This window comes from Panthera onca, chromosome C1 (assembly GCF_046562875.1).
Source record: "Panthera onca isolate mPanOnc1 chromosome C1, mPanOnc1 haplotype 2, whole genome shotgun sequence".
NCBI lineage: Eukaryota > Metazoa > Chordata > Mammalia > Carnivora > Felidae > Panthera > Panthera onca.
This window is the reverse complement of record NC_138346.1, coordinates 185,605,478-185,619,491: the sequence shown is the minus strand read 5'-3', so window position 1 is coordinate 185,619,491 and position 14,014 is coordinate 185,605,478. Positions and strand designations below refer to the sequence as shown.

General features: G+C 41.1%; 2 pseudogenes across 1 annotated transcript; both read right to left on the bottom strand.

Annotated features, from left to right (window-relative positions):
- Positions 1 to 2,156: 2,156 nt before the first annotated feature.
- Positions 2,157 to 2,506, bottom strand: LOC132670837 (small nuclear ribonucleoprotein Sm D2 pseudogene; annotated as a pseudogene).
- Positions 2,507 to 7,708: 5,202 nt separating this feature from the next.
- Positions 7,709 to 9,744, bottom strand: LOC132671550 (cell division control protein 42 homolog pseudogene; annotated as a pseudogene). Its single transcript, XR_013557614.2, has 2 exons — positions 8,691 to 9,744; positions 7,709 to 8,645 (listed from the first exon to the last, which is right to left on the bottom strand). The product of XR_013557614.2 is annotated as a cell division control protein 42 homolog pseudogene (transcript).
- Positions 9,745 to 14,014: the final 4,270 nt, after the last annotated feature.

The window sequence follows — 14,014 nt, the reverse complement described above, 5'->3', positions numbered from 1 at the left end:
CTACTTGCTTGTCTTATTTGTCTGGTCAGACCCAAGATAAAAATGGTTTCCCTTAGGAATGCCAGACCTAGGGACGCTGGATTGCACCAGCCCCAAGCCCAGACTTCTTTTGGTTCTGGAGGAACAAGAATGTGGCTGAATTCCAGTTCTACTTTCTTGAATTAGGTACCTTGTTGGAGTAGTGCCATCTACTGGCAGTTTGCAGCACTTACATGCTCCCCCAGAGTGCCCAAAATTGGTTCTTGGCGTGCCATTATGGCAGTGCGATCCCGTGGTTTCGTGACACTGCTGGGCCTGGGTCTTGAGTTCCCACCCCACCACCCTGTTCAGCCCCTAGGTTTAGGACTGTGAAGAGGAAAACAAACATTCAGAAGTTTGAGAATTCCAGGTTATAATACCAAGAAAGGAGGGGATAGAGGCTTTGTCTCATAGACACTATAGTCAGTATGCATAGGCTACCTGAAGGAGGTCAAGTCAGTCTAAAAACTTGTCAGTCTGCATGTATTTTATGTATTTTATAGTCCCACCAGAAGCCACTGAGGTTTTTTGTTATTTTTTTTTTTTTAATGTATATTTATTTATTTTTGAGAGAGAGGGAGACAGAGAATCCCAAGCAGGCTCTGCACTGCCAGCTCAGAGCCTGACACAGGGCTCAATCCCACAAACGGTGAGATCATGACATGAGCCGAAACCTAGAGTCAGGCGCTTAACTTACTGAGTCACCCAGGTGCCCTAGCCACTGTGGTTTTAGGAGAGTTATTTTTTTTAATTTTTTTTTTAATGTTTATTTATTTCTGAGGCAGAGAGAGACAGAGCATGAGTGGGGGAGGGTCAGAGAGAGAGGGAGACACAGAATCAGAAGCAGGCTCCAGGCTCTGAGCTGGCAGCACAGAACCCGATGCGGGGCTTGAACTCACAAACCATGAGATCATGACCTGAGCCGAAGTCGGTCGCTCAACCGACTGAGCCACCCAGGCGCCCCAGGAGAGTTTTTGAATAATTCCTCTAAAAAGTCACACAAAACATATTTTAGTTTTCCAGTGGAACCATTGCTTTTCATTCAACACCTATTTATTGGGTACTTACATGAGTTAAGCACAATGTCAGACCCAGGGGACCAAGACACGGGTCCTTACGGTTTAATGGAGGAGACAGACTTTAAGTAATTGCATAATTAGTTTAATTACACTTGGAAGAAGTGTTATGAAAAAACGCAGAGTAAGGAGCCTACTGATTTAATCAGCAGAGATATGAAAGATGAATAGGGATTAATTAGTTAAAAGAGGTGAGCATGAGAACAGTATTCCATATAAGTTGAATAGCTTGTGGTAGGGGGGAGCCTTGAAACTAGAAGAAGCTGTTGGGAAAACCTAAAGAAGTCTTTTGTAATAAAAACTGAAAGTGAGTGGGGATGAAATGGCATGAAATAATGCTGAAATTAGGTAGGGCCTGGTGATGGAGGGCCTAGTTAAAGATTTTGCTTTTATCCTGAACACAGCAGGAAGCCACACAGTTTGGAGCCAGAATAACTTATCATGATATGTGTCTTAGCAACACAATGCTGATGCAGTGGAGAGAATGGATTAAACGGATAAAAAGTAGATGGAGGGAGCATGTTGGAAGTTAGTCGTTTTTTCTGGTCCTTTCTACCTGGAACAACCCATCCTTTAGCCCACTGTGCAGTTAACACCTCTTCCTTAAATGTCCAGTTTAGCTGTCACTTCCTCTGGGACCTCTTTCCTGACCTCCCCCTCCCCAGGTTGTTTGCTATATGATTCCATAGCTTCTGACTCATGATTCAAGTTTCTACAATTATGAAGTAGTTTGAGTATGAGGTGTATTAATTTGCTAGGCCTGCTGTAACAGTACCACAGAATGGGTGGCTTAAACAACAGAAATTTATTCCTCACACTTCTGGAAGTTACAAGTCTAAGATGAAGGTGTCAGGATTGCTTCCTTCTGAAGGTCATGAGGGAAGGATTTGTGCCAGGCCTTTTTCCTTGGCTTATAGATGGCCATCTCCCTGTGCCTTTACAACTTCTCTCTGTATACTTCTATGTCCAAATTTCTTCTCTCTCTCGCTCTCTTTTTTTTTTTTTTTCTTTGCCACAGAAAAAACCTAAGACTTTATTATTCCCATTCCAAAGGGCAGGTCTTCAAAGGATGAGGGAATTCCAACTGTGAGGAGGAGGTCCCTGCTTGCCTTCGATAAGTAGGTTCTGCAGGACCACAATGACCCAGTCCCACACAGGAACATCTTGGAGATGCAGTGGTTTTGTTGATTGGCTTGGACTTCTTACTCTTGCCACTCCTGGGGACATCAGTCCACATCTCTCACATTCTCCAGCACCATGGTGCTATGCCTGTCAAAGGCCTTCCCAGGGCCCAGGGGCTTCTTGTTGCAGCAGTTGATGAACACTGGGGCGTTCTTGACTGTGTGCGCACAGAGAGTTGGACCCGTGTTAAACTCTTCATCCTCCCACTTCTGTAGCTCCTCTGGGGTCATCTCACTCTTGAGCTTCTTTTATGTATGTATGTATGTATGTATGTATTTAATTTACATCCAAATTAGTTAGCATATAGTGCAACAATGATTTCAGGAGTAGACTCCTTAATGCCCCTTACCCATTTAGCCCATCCCCCCTCCCACAACCACTCAGTAACCCTGTTTGTTCCACATTTAAGAGTCTCTTATGTTTTGTACACTTCCCTGTTTTTATATTATTTTGCTTTCCTTGTGTTCATCTGTTCTGTGTCTTACAGTCCTCATATGAGTGAAGCCATATATTTGTCTTTCTCTGACTAATTTCGTTTAGCATAATACCCTCTAGTTCCATTCACGTAGTTGCAAGTGGCAAGATTTCATTCTTTTTGGTTGCCGAGTAATACTCCATTGTGTGTGTGTGTGTGTGTCTTCTTTATCCATTCATCCATTGATGGACATTTGGGCTCTTTTCATACTTTGGCTATTGTTGATAGTGCTGCTATAAACATTGGGGTGCATGTACCCCTTTTAAACAGCATACCTGTATCCCTTGAATAAATACTTAGTAGTGCAATTGCTGGGTCGTAGGGTAGTTCTATTTATATCACTCTTGAGCTTCTTGAGGAGGCTCACGGTGGTAGTGGCTTCACTCCCAGGTCAGTCCAAATTTCTTCTTATAAGGACACCAGTCATGTTGGATTAGGGCCCATCCTAATGACCTCATTTTAACTTAATTATCTCTTTAAAGACCCTGTCTCCAAATACAGCCACATTCTGAGGTACTGGGAGTTAGGAGTTAAGTATAGAAATTTGGAGAGGACACAATTCAGCCCATATGAGGAAGCAGAAGTTATTGAATATAACATGAAATTATTCACTAATAAACTGAAAACTGACTGATTAAAAATTGTTCCTGACTCAAACATCTCACCCTACTTAACTTTAGGATTTCTCTGTTGACATCTTTGACTAATCACTGGATAATACAGTGCACATCCACTGCAAAGTGAAATTGCAAATCTTGCAAAAGATGTATTATTTGATGAAACAATGGAAGTGAAGCTGGAGAAATTTCATACAACATACCCAAAGCCATTGATAAGTGAGGATCTGATAGTTAACCAACAAAGAAAATCAAAGATGAGGACACTAGCCTTTGAAGGAAGATACTTAATATCAAAGTATTAAGGCTTTTTGGAAAACTATGAAGTCCTCAAGTATTTTTACAAAAATGATTCTTTTTATGATTATTGTTTTGAATAAAAAGAATTTCAAAATGAGACTTGCCTTTCTAAGACTACATTCCAGAAGAAAGGAAGAGAGTGCTCACCGGCTAATGGCTAGCACCACCACATTCTAGTTCTTACACCAAAAACTTTTTATACACCAGTACAATCTAACACCTCTCAGAAACTGCCTTGTAGTCAGTCTGCAAGGTAGAGTCCATCTCACAGGCAGGTAGGAAAAATTAGACCTTGTAACATTGTGTAGGGGAAGGAATGTGAACCTTGTAGTCAAAATGTTGATGAATCTAAAAAAGGATACTGGAGGGGTGCCTGAGTGGCTCAGTTAACAGTCAGTTCCACTCTTGATCTTGGCTCAGGTCATCTCACAGCTTGGCTCATGATTTTGAGCCCCCGCATCTGTCTTTGTGCTGACAACACAGAGCCTGCTTGGGATTCTCTCCCTCTTTCTCTGCCCCTCCTGCTTGTGCTCTCTCTCTCAGAATAAATAAGTAAACATTAAAAAAAAAAAAAAAAGATACTTGAAAAAGGGGACTGATAACATGCATTTGAAAGAGGTCACCGTATTCATGTAGGAAAATATCCATTAAGGAGTCCTGATATTTGTCCAAAGCATTAAAATATTGAAAATCTCTTTTTAAAAAAAATTTTTCTTTTTAATTTATTTTTTGAGAGAGAGAGGGCGCATGAGAAAGAGAATCTCATGCAGCCCCTGCACTGTCAGTGCGGAGCCCGAAGCAAGGCTCTAGCTCACTGGAAGCAGGGCTTGAGTTCATGAACCATAAGATCATAACTTGAGCCAAAGGCGTCCCTGAAAATCTTTTTATTGGTTGAGATGTTAACTGCTAGAATGTTCATGACAAGTTCTGTTGATTTTCCTCTTTATATTCCTTTCTGTGGATCGTCCACACTTCAACACCCATATATTCATGAAACTATGTTTTCAAATTTATTAACATATAGTTATTCTTAATATGCTTATTTTTAAATTGTGTTTAAGTTTCTATAGTTATTTCTTCTGCATTTTCCTTTCTGCATTTGCTATCTATATATTTTTTCTGCACATATTTAATTTTTTTAAAAGAAGCAGTCTCTAGTTTTATTATTTTTCAATTTTTCTCTTGATTTCTGCCATATCTTCCTTATGTCTTTTCCTCCTGAGATTTCTCTATTGCTCTTTTTTTAACTTCATAAATTGAATTATTAGGTCATTCTTTTTACTGTTTCCTGACAAAATTTTTTGAAAGCTAGAATTCATGTAAATGCAGCTTCATGTCCTATGAATTTTGACATATAGAGTGTTCATTATCACTCCATTCTAAGTATTTAACTTCCTTCGTGATTTAAAAAACATATTTTTAATGTTTGTTTTTGAGAGAGAGAGACAGAGAGAGAGCACGCAAGTAGGGGAGGGGCAGACAGAGAGGGAGACACAGAATCTGAAGCAGGCTTCAGGCTCTGAGCTATCAGCACAGACCTTGATGGGGGGCTTGGACTCACGGACCGCGAGATATGACCTGAGCCCAAGCTGGATGCTTAACCAACTGAACCACCCAGGTGCCCTCCTTCATGATTTTTTAAACCCAAGGGATATTTATACTATGTTATTTATGCTATATACAGTTGACCCTTGAACAACACAGAAGTTAGAGGCACTGATCCCTCTTCCCTCCCACTCCTCACAAAAATCCACATATAGCTTTTTTAATCCCCTCAAACTTAGCTACTAATAGCCTACTGTCAACTAGAAACTTTATCAATAACATAAACAGTCATTTAACACATATTTATGTTATATGAATTACATACAGTATTCTTACAATGAAGCTAGAGAGAAGAAAATGTTATTAAGAAAATCATAGGGGCATCTGGGTGGCTCAGTTAGTTAAGTGTCCGACTTCAGCTCAGGTCACGATCTCGCAGTTCATGAGTCTGAACCCTGTATCGGGCTCTATGCTGTCAGCTCAGAGCCTGGAGCCTGCTTCAGATTCTGTGTCTCTCTCTCTCTCTCTGCCCCTCCCTCTCTCTCTCTCTTTCAAAAATAAATAAAAACATTAAAAATATATATTTAAAAAAGTCATAGGGGCGCGTGGGTGGCTCTGTCGGTTGAATGTCCAACTTCATTTTGGCTCAGGTTATGATTTCAGGGTTGTGGGATCAAGCCTTGCATTGGGCTCCTTGCTGAGCATGGAGCCTGCTTAAGATTCTCTCCCTCTCTCTCTCTCTCTCTGCCCCTCCTTTTCTTCTTAAATTAAAAAGAGAAAATCATAAGGAAGAGAAAATACATTTAGAGTGCTATACTGTAAAAAATCCATGTGTAAGTGGATCCACACAGTTCAAACCCATGTTGTTGCTCAAGGGTCAACTCTATAAATGTTAATTTGCAGTGCAATAAAGCTTAGTGATTGGAGAATATAGTCTGTACAATAATGACAAGGATTCTTTAGAATTTATTGGGATTTTTCTTGTGGCCTAATATATGGTCCATTTTTGTAAATCATCCATAATGTTTGAATATAATGTGCATTTGAAGTTTTGAGTATAGATTTCTACATATATTTAGTCACTTGAGCATATTAATAGTATTAGTCATGTCTTCAACATTTCTGCTAATTTTTTGTGTGCTTATAATGATTTCTGAGTGACAAGCATTTAAAATTTAACTACAATTATTGACTTATCTCTATCTATTTTGCAATTCTGGTAGTTATTGCTTGATATGTGATTATCTAAGATGTTTATTTCTGTCTTATATAACATTTTTTTAAAAGTTTATTTATTTTGAGGGGTGCCTGGGTGGCTCAGTCGGTTGAGCATCCGACTTCGGCTCAGGTCATGATCTCATGGTCCGTGAGTTCGAGCCCCGCGTCGGGCTCTGTGCTGACAGCTCAGATCCTGGAGCCTGCTTCGGATTCTGTGTCTCCCTCTCTCTCTGACCCTCCCCCGTTCATGCTCTGTCTCTCTTTCTCAAAAATAAATAAAAACATTAAAAAAATTATTAAAAAAAAGTTTATTTATTTTGAGAGAGAGAGAGAGTGAGCAGGGGAGGAGCAAAGAGAGAGGGAGAGAGAGAATCCCAAGGAGGCTCTGCACTATCAGCACAGAGCCCAATGCGAGGCTTGAACCCATGAACTGCAAGATCATGACCTGAGCTAAAATCAAGAGTCAGACAATCAACAGATTGAGCCACCCAGGTGCCCCTATGTTATATAACATTTTGAGAGTAAGCAGCTTAGAGCTGGTATACTGGCTCCATGATGCTAGGAACATAGGCTTCTCCTGTATTACTGCTTTGTCATTCCTGGGGCATTGCCCTGATTGACATGGTTGAAGATGGTTCACCAAGTCTTTTTTCTTTTTTTTAGGTTTTATTTTTATTTACTCATTTTGAGAGAGAGAGAGAGAGAGAGAGAGAACGAGCAGGGGAGGGACAGAGAGAGAGGAAGAGAGAATCTCAAGCAGGTTCTTCATTGTCAGTGCAGAAGCCCAATGTGGTGCTCAAATTCATGAACTGTGAGATCACGACCTGAGCCGAGGAAGGAAGCTTAATGCACTGAGCCATCCAGGTGCCCCTCACTACCAAGTCTTTTGAAAGACCAGCCCCTTCCCTTTGATGTGTCTATCTGGAAGTTGCACACATTGCTTCTGTTCACTTTCCATTAACCAGAATGTCATCATGTGAGTACTACCTCCATGGGACAGTGACAAATAAATATATAAATATATAAATAAAATAAAATAAAAATAAAAAAATATATATAAATAAATTAAAATCAGGATTCTGTTACTACTATAGAAAAAGGGGAACATGCATATGGGAAGACAACTAGCTGCCTGTCACAAAGTCTCAACATTTTGTATGTAATCATTTAATCCCTTTTTTTCAATATCCTTCTACTCTCAACCTTCACTCAGTTCAACATCCTTTTTTGTTTTATCCTTTTTTTTTGAAGGGTTTTTTGTTTCTTTAATACATCTGAAAAGAATGCATGTACAAAGAATTGAAATATGTGAAAGCATTGGTTCAACACTAATGAATCTATGAGAATTAGGATTTGGGGAAGGCGGAGAAGATTACCTAAACATTTTTAAAAATTGGGAACTGCAACCAAAATAAGCAGATAAAATCCCCATTAACACTTATGAAGAATCTTCATAAGACTCCATTTTTTTTACTAAACTAGAGAGCCTTAACTAGCTACTCTAGGGTTCCCCGTATGCAAAACAGAAATAAGGGGATTCCCCTGACTGGTCCCCACGTTGTTAAATGTCCTCCCCACCCCCACCCGCACCCCCAGCTTCTTCATGAAGCAGGTCTGTCTCCATCCTCCAACTTGAAAGAGGATGTGCATCATTCCACAGACATCTGTCTTCTAGCACCACCCCTCACACTTCCTCGATCTACCAGGTCTCTGGCTGTGTTTTAGGAACACCGTATCATACACTACTAAGCTGGACATCTACCTAAGCATGTAAGACAATGACTGACAGGGAAAAAAATGTTTTTTAATTACGTACTCAATCCATTTGGTGTATTTCAAAAGGTGCAATACTTTTCTTCATTTATCAATGAATGAAGCTAGAAATTAACTTCAAAAAAAAAATCAGCAAATGGCAAACAAATTTCCTTGAAAGTCACAGTCACATATAGAGTGCATCCTAGAAAAGAGGAGGGGCAAGACAGGTTCCACCTGCTTTCATGAGTTTCATCAAGTACTAGACATACTCAAGGGTGGAGAGAAAGGCAACTTTCAAAAAGGAGTATGTTATTAAATGAGGCATTTATTATACTCCTTCCTAAGAGCACCAGGTGGGGGACAAGTGTTCTAAACTAGCTCTAGGAAGTGGAATGTGGAGTCAGTCCATCCTCCTCCCCTTAAGGGCTGTCCAATGGTTACTGAATTTAAAAAACATGACTAAATAAAAACAAATCCCCCACACACTCCCCCCCAAAAAAGAACAAAAACAAAAACAAAAAGAACAAAAACAAAAACAAAACCCCTAAATGTCTCAGATTATTCTCCAGAGTGGATGGAGCCCCGGGAGCAGCTTCAACAGCCCAAGTTAGTCTGTTACAGAGTCATCACAAGCATGCCTTGCTCTTAAACAAACAAAACAAAACCAAAAAAAAAATTTTTTTTTTTTGAAACAACAGAACAAAAACTAGTACTAACCACTTTTCTGACAATACACAATTACTCAAATTAACTAGTACTGAGAGGGGGAAGGGGACCATACCTATGGGCCTTGTCTCACATGATGCATGTGGGTAGGTGCAGGGCATTTGTCATTATTGCAAAAACGAATTTTAATTTTTAATTTTTAGTTTGATTTAACATTGCTTTTAGTACGATGCTGACACCAGCTGTGCGGAAAGGGCTCTGGAGATGTTCATAGCAGCACACACCTGTGGGTCTTCTTTGCTTCTGGAGGCTCCAGGGCAGCCAATATTGCTTCGTCAAATACATTCTCTAGGCCTTTCTGTGAGTGCAGAACACTCCACATACTTGACCGCCTTCAGGTCACGGGCCAGCTTTTCAGCAGTTTCTGGAGTGATAGGCTTTGTTTGTTCTTGGCAAGTTTCTCAATCGTAGAGGGGTCATCTAGGAGATCAATTTGGGTCCCAACAAGCAAGAAAGGAGTCTTTGTATCTCAGGCACCCACTTCTCCTTCACATTTTCAAATGGGGATGGAGAGACCACTGAAAAACAGACTAGAAATACATGTTTGTGGATAACTCAGCGGTCGTAATCTGTCATAATCCTCTTGACCTGCAGTATCAAAAAGTCCAAGAGTATATGGCTCTCCACCAATCATAACTGTGACTGCATAGTTGTCAAAAACAGTCGGTACATACTCTGATGGAAATTTATTTGTTGTGTAGGATATCAGGAGACAGGTTTTACCAACGGCACCATTGCCCACAACAACACACTTAATTGTCTGCATTGCTGAAACAGTTTTGTATCCATTTTAAATATTTCAAATTCAATGATGACCTCAGCTTCTCCACCGGGGCCTTTTTATCCTTTTTTTATTAAAAAAATTTTTTTTTAATTTATTTTGAGAGAGAGCGAGAGAGAGCAAGGAGGAATAGAGAGAGAGGGAGAGAGAGAGAGAATCTCAAGCAGGTTCTGCACTGTCAGCACAGAGCCCAATGCAGGGCTCCAACTCACAAACGCCTGAGATCATGACCTAAGCCAAAATCAAGAGTTGGATGCTTAATTGATTGAGCCACCCAGGCTCCCCTGTATTATCCTCTTTATTTTTTTTAATGTTTATTTATTTTTGAGAGAGAGAGAGAGAGAACAAGTGGGCGATGGGAAGAGAGAGAGGGAGACAGAGGATCCGAAGCAGTGTGGGACTGGAACTCATCAACTATGAGATCATGACGAACTTATCAACTATGAGATTATGACATGAGCCTAAACTGGATGCTTAACTGACTGAGCCACCCAGATGCCCGTTTTATCCTCTTTAAACTTCTAGTCTTCTATTGCCTTGGGGAAGATGTAGACAGTCTAAATACCTCTTAAAAATGTTCAACCTAACCGCCTTTTTTTAGCTCTATTTTCATTCTCTATTCCTAGAGGGACCTGCTGCAACTAATTCCTGAGCCTTTCTTAGTCTGCTAGGTTAATTACTACTTGTTCATCTCTTTTCCAGCTTTTAAAATGTTGCTGTTACTTCCTCTCCCATTCTCTTTGATCTTGTTTTACCTAAAAACAAAACAAAACAACAAATAAAAGGTGTGCCTGGCTTAGTAGGTTAAGCATCTGACTCTTGATTTAGGCTCAGGTTATAATCTCATGGTTTGTTGGATTGAGCCCTGTGTCAGGCTCTGTGCTGACAGTACAGAGCCTGCTTGGGATTCAATCTCTGCCTCTTCCTACTCTCTCTCAAAATAAATACATATTTAAAAAAATTAAAAAAAATTCTCTAGGGTCAATCACAAAAAAAAAAAAATTTCCTTTATTAGTATGTAGACAGGCTTCAAAAGGGAATGGCTGTAAATGTATGTCTTCAACCCAACATCTTTTAAAAAAATTTTTAAATGTTTTATTTATTTATTTTTTATTTTCGAGAGAGAGAGAAAGAGAGAGAGAGAGAAAGTGCAGGGGAGGGGCAGAGAGAGAGGGAGCCAGAGGATCCAAATCGGGCTCTGCACTGACAGCAGAGAGCCAATGTGGGGCTTGAACCCATGAACCATGAGATCATGACCTGAGCCAATGTCTGGCACTTAACCGACTGAGCTACCCAGGCACCCCTCAACCCAACATCTTTAACTGGAAGCCCTCCCTAAATCTTGTTAAATATAAGATTCTTTCCACCCCACCCTAGATAAAGTCCCATTATCCTTATTACTTACTATGAAATATTGGTTCTTATTTTAAGTAGATATATTCTTTTTTTTTTAATTTTTTTTAATGTTTATTTATTTTTGAGACAGAGAGAGACAGAGCATGAACGGGGGAGGGTCAGAGAGAGGGGGAGACACAGAATCTGAAGCAGGCTCCAGGCTCTGAGCTGTCAGCACAGAGCCCGACGCGGGGCTCGAACCCACGAACCACGAGATCATGACCTGAACCACGAGATCATGACCTGAGCCGAAGTCGGACGCTTAACCGACTGAGCCACCCAGGCACCCCTGAGTAGATATATTCTAAGTGAAATTTCTTTCAGTTCTAATTATGATTATACTATGATTGCTTCATTTGTTCATTCCTTCATTCATCTAACAAGTTCACTTTTTTTTCAACATTAAAAAACATTTTTTTAATGTTTATTTATTTTTTAGAGAGACAGAGTGTGAGCAGTGGAGGGGCAGAGAGAGAGGGAGACACAGAATCTAAAGCAGCTACAGACTCTGAGCTGTCAGCACAGACCCCGATCCAGGGCTTGAACTCACAAACCGAGAGGTCATGATCTAACCCGAAGTTGGACACTAAACTGACTGAGTCACCCAGGCGCCCCCCAACAAGTTCACTTTGGACACCTAGTGTGAGTCAGCTACTACTATGGTATGCATTGGGGATTTAGCTATAAACAAGACAGAAAAAGTCACATGGAACCTATACTTAGAACTGGGTGAGAGTTAAAAACAAAAACAAAAATAAAAAAAACCAAGTAAATAACTTCAGAGTTTGATGAGCACAATGGAAGAATATACAAAAAGGAAGCTAATTTTGATTGAGTGGACTGGGAAGTCTTCTTTGGAGAAGTAACACTTAAAATGAGGCCTGAAGGATGAATAGAGCTAGTCATTCCAAGTATTGGGAGAAGAGCTTTCTAGGCAGTCAGATAGTAAGCACAAAGGCCCCTGGATATGAGAAAGGGCTTGGGCATTCTGAGGAATAGCAAGGAGATCAACATAGTAGGAGGAAGATAAAGGAAAGGGAGAAGTATGAGATGTTTGGAAAGGTGGATTGGAGCCGGATCATGCAGGACCTTGCAGGCAATGATAAGGAGCTCAAAATTTCTTCTAAGAGCAATGGAAAGCTATTCAAGGAGAGTGATGTGATCTTATTTATATTTTAAAAAGATTTTCCTGGAGAGGATTATGCAGAGACCAGAGGCTATGTAGTAGTACAGGCAAGAGATGATGGTGGCTAGGCTTGGATCAGAATGCTGGTAGTAAAGACTGACAGAGTGGATGGATTTAAAATCTATTTTAAAATCTATTTTTTATACAACTGAATTCCCCAAAGTCAGAGATCATGTCTTTTGTCCTTAGGACCTAGTACAAAGCCTTGCACAACATGGTTGCTCTGTGAATGTTAGTTTAACAGATGAGTGGGTCACAAAAGGTACTAGACCGGTTTCTCAGACCCTAGCCCAGGTTGCAATGCTGCAATGACTCTGAAGAGATCTCCCCTTCCCCAAGCCAACCCTCCAGTCACCACATTATCAGACAGTGGTAGCCATTTAATGAGTGTTTAGCATAAGCCAGGTAGTGTTGATTATTGAAACAAGCATTAACTGTAATTTTCAAAATATCCTGAAGGAGTGAATATAAATATTGTCCTCATTTTACATACAATCTTAAAAGATTACATGACTTACCTCAAGTCACCCAGCTAATAAAGGGGATCCCACTTCTGTTTGCCACAGGAATTGGCATTTACAGGTCTAGCTCTATGCCCCTAAGATTTCAACCTGCCTGACCTTTTACAGACTGGAGGAAGAATTCTTGCAGGAAATCTTTTCCAGTGTGCCTTAACCTGGACAGAAATAAAATCCCTGTTCTGGGGCACCTGGGTGGCTCAGTCGGTTAAGCGGCTGACTTCGGCTCGGGTCATGATCTCGCGGTCCGTGGGTTTGAGCGCCGCATCGGGCTCTGTGCTGACAGCTCAGAACCTGGAGCCTGTTTCAGATTCTGTGTCTCCCTCTCTCTGACCCTCCCCCGTTCATGCTCTGTCTCTGTCAGTCTCAAAAATAAATAAACGTTAAAAAAAAATTAAAAAAAAATCCCTGTTCTGATCACCATAGGGAAGGCCATGGTGGAAGGCAATGGATGATGCTACAGGTGTGAGAAAGTGCAATCATTGCAGCCTGCCAGTTATCTTCCACTGCCAGTTGCAGGAAATGGAAGCACACTGCTTTCCGTAACTGACTTGTCTTGCAACTTTCTGAACAAAGCACACTGCTTCCCCCCCCCCCCCCCCCTTTAAAGGGTATTTATTTTGAGAGCGGGTAGGTAGGGAGGAGCAGAGAGAGAGAATCCCAAGAAGGCTCCACACAGCGTGGGAGCCGGATGCGGGCTCGAACTCCCCAATCATGAGATCATGACCTGAACCGAAATGGAGAGACCGACACTTAGCCGAGCCACCTAGGCGCCCCCTCTGAACCTTGGCTTCTATTTCTACCAAATGGGGCTGATAATCCCGATCTCACCAGTAGTGTTGTTAAGATTTAATAAAAACGGCTAACATCTTTCAAAGTGCCTAAGCACAGTACTCTTTTCGTACTGTGCAAACGACAAACGGTAGCTCCGAGTGGAGGAAAAGAGCTGGGAGAGTTCAACTAGCCAGATTTGGAGTCTGGGTAGGGCTAAGAGGATTGCGTCAGGGGATTGGGCCAGCTGAAGGGGGGCGGGCCCAGAGGGAGGAGCCAGTCGCAACACCCGCAGCCCTGACTTTGAATCCAGCGCGGTAGTTTCAGCGGTAGCCAATCCTAGGGTAGTATTTTCTTGCATCATTGTTGCTGAGGTTCAGAGCCACGAGTCTCTTACCGAAATCAGTTCTGGACGTTGCTGCTGTACCCATGCTCGGTTCTTTCGTGTCCA